The sequence below is a fragment of the Callospermophilus lateralis genome, chromosome 15 (assembly GCF_048772815.1).
Source record: "Callospermophilus lateralis isolate mCalLat2 chromosome 15, mCalLat2.hap1, whole genome shotgun sequence".
Lineage (NCBI taxonomy): Eukaryota > Metazoa > Chordata > Mammalia > Rodentia > Sciuridae > Callospermophilus > Callospermophilus lateralis.
In genome coordinates this window covers 17,566,710-17,572,887 of record NC_135319.1, presented here as the reverse complement: position 1 = coordinate 17,572,887, position 6,178 = coordinate 17,566,710, and the positions used below count along the sequence as shown (strand labels likewise).

At 39.1% G+C, this 6,178-nt stretch overlaps 1 pseudogene; it reads left to right on the top strand.

The window, feature by feature from the left end:
• The first annotated feature begins 1,039 nt into the window (after positions 1 to 1,039).
• LOC143381612 (ATP synthase F(0) complex subunit C2, mitochondrial-like) lies at positions 1,040 to 1,454 on the top strand (annotated as a pseudogene).
• The last annotated feature ends 4,724 nt before the right edge of the window (positions 1,455 to 6,178 follow it).

Sequence of the window (6,178 nt, the reverse complement as noted above, 5' to 3'; positions counted from 1 at the left end):
CCATTCATCTATCCATAGACATTGGGTTGCTTTCACTTTCTGACCATTGTAGATAATACTGCTATGAACATGGGTATGCAAATATCTGCTGAAATTCCTGTTTTCAAAAAAACATCATGTTCTTAGTGCCACACAGAATCACTTCCCATAAAACTCAGGGAAGAGCACAAGTGGAATGTGCCAGTGTGGGACATCAGAGTGAAGAAATGAGGAAGTTGGGGTTTGACACAGTGCAAGGGATCCAGGGCACTGTAAAAACCATAATGGAAGAAAGCAAGTCCACAGGGTTATTTCTGTGCAGGGCCAGGGTTGGGAAGGGACCTTAGACACCATCAGAGCAGAAATTCATGGGGGACTTAAGATCTCTGAAGGAGAGATTCCACACCTGTAGGCTCATCTTCACAGGGTGGGCTGGCTCACTAGGTGGAAGCCAGCTGACATAGTCAAATTAGTACACTAGGCAGTGCCTCAGCTGCAAAAAACAAACAGGTGGAACCCTCTGATGGCATCCGCAACTCAAGGGAAATGCACCTGACGTGCCCCTCACTGCACTTGCTTGGATAGGCAAGGGAGCTTACCCGGCAAGGCACAATTAAGGCAACTGAAAATTCACCAGTCCTGAACAAACAGATACCAGGTTTGTCTCCATTCCCCCATCTATAAACCTAATAAGCAGAAAAACATCCAGAATGTATGAAAAGATTCGTTAGTTCAAAAGATCTGAACAAACAAAACACTTAGTGAGACTCTATAAAACAAGATAAAATTGGAATATCTTAAACTCATTTTTACAGAGAAATATGAACCCATATCCAATAGAGAATATGTGTTCCTTTCAAGTTTCTATATTGTGTATTGAAAAATTGATTGTAAGGATGGGCAAGGAAACCTCAAGATATTATACAAATCATATTCTCTCATGAGGTTGCAATAAAATTGGAAAGAAACATTTAAAAAGACAATGTTAATACATTTTGGAGCTCTCTGTCTTCTCTGCACTGGGAGCAACTCTCTTGCCACAGCCACTCACCTCATGCAAATGTATGCCTGTTCCAAGTTCCTCTCCACCCATTCCTTGGTCAGGAGTACCTCTCAGCTGCTGAGCCAACCACATTGGTCATCTGCAGTGGTGCTGAACTGAACAGAGACACTGAGATTTGAGAGCTTCAGCAGCTTGGCAGTCCCACATTCCCTGACCTCACTTATCCCTAGCCACAGCTTCCAAGGGACATTGACATAGCAGACAAATTCATTGAGGCTGGGGCTGCCACAGTTGGCGTGGCTGGCTCTGGAGCGGGATTAGAACTGTATTTGAAAGCCTTATCATTGGTTATGCAGGGAACCCTTCTCTGAAGCAATAGCTTTTCTCCTATGCCATTCTGGGCTTTGTCCTCTCAGAGGCCATGGGGCTCTTCTGCCTGAGGGTGGCCTTTCTCATACTCTTTGCCATGTGAGGAAGCAGTCTCCACCTCTCATTCTTTCTCCAGTGTCTTCCCTCCCTTTTGTGTCCCTTTTCCTATACCCCCTCCCCCGAGAGTCTGGGGAAGTGTTTGGCTCAGGGTTTTTGACAAAGGGAAGATGAATAAATACTGTATTAATGAGGAGAAAAAAGGATACATTTTGAAAACAAATTTGCACAATGATAATTATGAAATGTCTGGAACTCAAGGGTAATAAGGTATCACATACTAAAATTATGAAATTCAACAAAATTGGTATTAGAGGGAAATTTGTATTCTCAAACTAATTATTATAAACAAGATAAAAGGGAGAAAGGAGAAAGCTAATGGTAGCATGAGCCAAAGAAAATATAAAAACTATAATGAAAAACTCTTTAGAAACAAACTATAATAAAAGGATGAACATATAAAAATTTATGGGATATGTACAAAGCAGTATTCAGGAGAAAATTTATAGCCTTAAGTATACATACATGTGCTTGAACATAAGAAATATAAAATTATATAAGCTGAGGAAATAGCACAAGCAGCTTTCCTAAAAAGAACAAATAAGAAATGAACTTATATCATTTTAAAACCATTATAATAAAAGTAGATTTGACAAATAAAATTCAAAACTTGTTCTTTCAAAAGACTGTTAAAATAGGGACTGGAGAGAGACGCAGCCTGCGCCCAGAACAGGCCCAGCGGCCCGTTGGCAGGGTAGACACGTCACCCCAATTGGAGGAGGGGCAGAGCAGAGCTGCCGCCTGCGCCTGCAAAGTAGGCAGACCTGCGACTGACCTGCAGAACAGGCCCAGCAGCCTGCTGGCGTGGTAGACACACCACCCCAATTGGAGGAGGGGAAGAGTCGCCGCCCGTGCCTACAAGGTAGGCAGACTTGCAAACGACAGGGAGAACAGACCCAGTGGCCCGCCAGCGTGGTAGACACATCACCCCAATTGGAGGAAGGGCCCAGCTGCTGCCCACAAGGTAGGCAGATGGTGAGTCCCAGAGAAGGGGCCCAACGGCCCCCCGGCCTAGTTGAAAGATCACCCCAATTGGAGGAGGGGCACAGCCGCCACCCACGCCTGCAAGGTAGGCAAACCAGCAACCTGGAGAACAGGCCCAGCGGCCCGCCAGCGTGATAGACAGATCACCCCTATTGGAGGAGGGGCCCAGCCTCCGCCCGCCCCTCCAAGGGAGACTTTGCAACTATACAAGAGCAATATAAATATACAGGGGGGAAACTCAATAACACAACAGTTTCACCAAGCAGAAAGAAACGCGAGCAGTATGAAAAGACAAGGAAAGAAAGGACCACAAGCAATGCAGTTCAACTCAACTTTAGAAGAGGTAATAGCTACAGCAGATGGAATGTCAGACAAAGAATTCAGATTTACATACTTCAGATGATCTGGAGTCTCAAGGAAGACATTAGATAGCAAAATCAGACAATGTAAGATCACTTCGACAATGAATTACATAAACAAATCCAAGGAGCAAAAGATCAACTAAACAGGGAGATAGAGGTTATAAAAAACAAACAAACAGAAGTCCTAGAAATGCAGGAAGTAATAAACCAACTTAAAAACTCAAATGAGAATACTACCAGCAGAGTAGAACACTTAGAAGACAGGACATCAGACGATGAAGACAAAGTATTTCAACTTGAAAAGAACATAGACAGCTCAGCGAGACTCTTAAGAAACCACAAGCAGAACATCCAAGAAATATGGGATAACATAAAGAGACCAAACTTAAAAGTCATTGGGATACAGGAAGGTATAGAGGTCCAAACCAAAGGAATGAGCAATCTGTTCAACGAAATAATATGAGAAAACTTCCCAGACTTGAAGAATGAGACAGAATCCCAAATCCTAGAAGCCTTCAGGACGCTGAATGTGCAAAATCATAAGAGACCCACACCTAGACACATTACAATGAAGATGCTCAACATACAGAATAAGGAGAGAATTTTAAAAGCTTCAAGAGAAAGGAAGCAGATTACATTTAGGGGTAAACCAATCAGGATAACAGCTGATCTTCCAACACAGACTCTGAAAGCTAGAAGATCCTGGAACAACATATTTCAAACGCTGAAAGAAAAAAGGTTCCAACCAAGAATTGTGTATCCAGCGAAATTAAGCTTCAGGATGGAAGATGAAATTAAAACCTTCCATGATAAACAAAAGCTAAAAGAATTTGCAGGTAGAAAACCATCTCTTCAAAACATCCTCGGGAAAACATTACAGGAAGAGGAAATGGAAAATAACAATGAAAACCAACAGTGGGAGGTAGAAAAAATAATCAAAGAGGAAAAACAAACCATGTTAAGTAACATAAATAAACAAATATGGCTGGAAGAACAATCCATATCTCAATAATAACCCTAAATGTTAATGGCTTAAACTCACCAATTAAGACACACAGGCTAGTAGAATGGATCAAAAAAAAAAAAAAAAAAGATCCAACAATATGCTGCCTACAGGAGATGCATTTGATAGGAAAAGACATACATAGACTGAAGGTGAAAGGTTGGGGAAAATCATATCACTCATATGGACTTCGGAAACAAGCAAGAGTGTCCCTGCTTATATACTCATATCAAATAAAATAGATTTCAAGCCAAAGTTAATCAAAAGGGATAAAGAGGGACACTACATACTGCTCAAGGGAACCATACACCAACAAGACATAACAATCATAAATATATATGCTCCAAACAATGGTGCAGCTATGTTCATCAAACAAACTCTTCTCAAGTTCAAGAGTCTAATAGACCACCATACAATAATTATGGGAGACTTCAACACACCTCTCTCACCACTGGACAGATCTTCCAAACAAAAGTTGAATAAAGAAACTATAGAACTCAATAATACAATTAACAACCTAGGCTTAATTGACATATATAGAATATACCAACCAACATCAAGCAGTTACAATTTTTTCTCAGCAGCACATGGATCCTTTTCAAATATAGATCATATATTATGTCACAGGGCAACTCTTAGACAATATAAAGGAGTAGAGATAATACCATGCATCTTATATGATCATAATGGAATGAAACTGGAAATCAACAATAAAAGAAGGAAGGAAAAATCATGCATCACTTGGAGAATGAACAATAGGTTACTGAATGATCAATGGGTTATAGAAGACATAAAGGAGGAAATTAAAAAATTCTTACAGATAAATGAAAACACAGACACAACATATCAGAATCTATGGGATAAATTGAAAGCAGTTCTAAGAGGAAAATTCATTGCTTGGAGTTCATTCCTTAAAAAAAGAAAAAGCCAACAAATAAATGATCTCATACTTCATCTCAAAATCCTAGAAAAAGAAGAGCAAAACAACAGCAAAAGAAGTAGAAGGCAAGAAATAATTAAAATCAGAGCTGAAATTAATGAAATGGAAACAAAAGAAACAATTGAAAAAATTGACAAAACTAAAAGTTGGTTCTTTTGAAAAAATAAATAAGATCGACAGACCCTTAGCCATGCTAATGAAGAGAAGAAGAGAGAGAACTCAAATTACTAGCATACAGGATGAAAAAGGCAATATCACAACAGACATTTCAGAAATACAGAAGATAATTAGAAATTATTTTGAATCCTTTTACTCCAATAAAATAGAAGATAGTGAAGGCATCAATAAATTTCTTAAGTCATATGATCTACCCAGATTGAGTCAGAAGGATATAGAAAACCTAAACAGACCAATATCAGTTGAGGAAATAGAAGAAACCATCAAAAGACTACCAACTTAGAAAAGCCCAGGACCAGATGGGTATTCAGCAGAATTTTACAAAACCTTTAAAGAAGAACTAATACCAATACTTTTCAAGCTATTTCAGGAAATAGAAAAAGAGAGAGAACTTCCAAATTCATTCTACGAGGCCAACATCACCATGATTCCTAAATCAGACAAAGACCATTCAAAGAAAGAAAACTACAGACCAATATCTCTAATGAATCTAGATGCAAAAATCCTCAATAAAATTCTGGCGAATTGGATACAACAACATACAAAAAAAAACTTGTGCACCATGATCAAGTAGGACTCATCCCTGGGATGCAAGGCTGGTTCAATATACGGAAATCAATAAATGTTATTCACCACATCAACAGACTTAAAGATAAGAACCATATGATCATCTTGATAGATGCAGAAAAAGCATTCGGCAAAGTACAGCATCCCTTTATGTTCAAAACTCTAGAAAAACTAGGGATGACAGGAACATACCTCAATATTGTAAAAGTTATCTATGCTAAGCCTCAGGCTAGCATCATTCTGAATGGAGAAAAATTGAAGGCATTCCCTCTAAAATCTGGAACAAGACAGGGATACCCTCTCTCACCACTTCTGTTCAACACAGTTCTCGAAACACTGGCCAGAGCAATTAGACAGACGAAAGAAATTAAAGGCATAAAAATAGGAAAAGAAGAACTTAAATTATCACTATTTGCAGATGACATGATTCTATACCTAGCAGACCCAAAAGGGTCTACAAAGAAACTATTAGAGCTAATAAACGAATTCAGCAAAGTGGCAGGATATAAAATCAACACGCATAAATCAAAGGCATTCCTGTATATCAGCGACAAATCCTCTGAAATGGAAATTAGGACAACCACTCCATTCTCAATATCCCCCCCAAAAATAAAATACTTGGGAATCAACCTAACAAAAGAGGTGAAAGATTTATACAATGAAAACTACAAAACCCT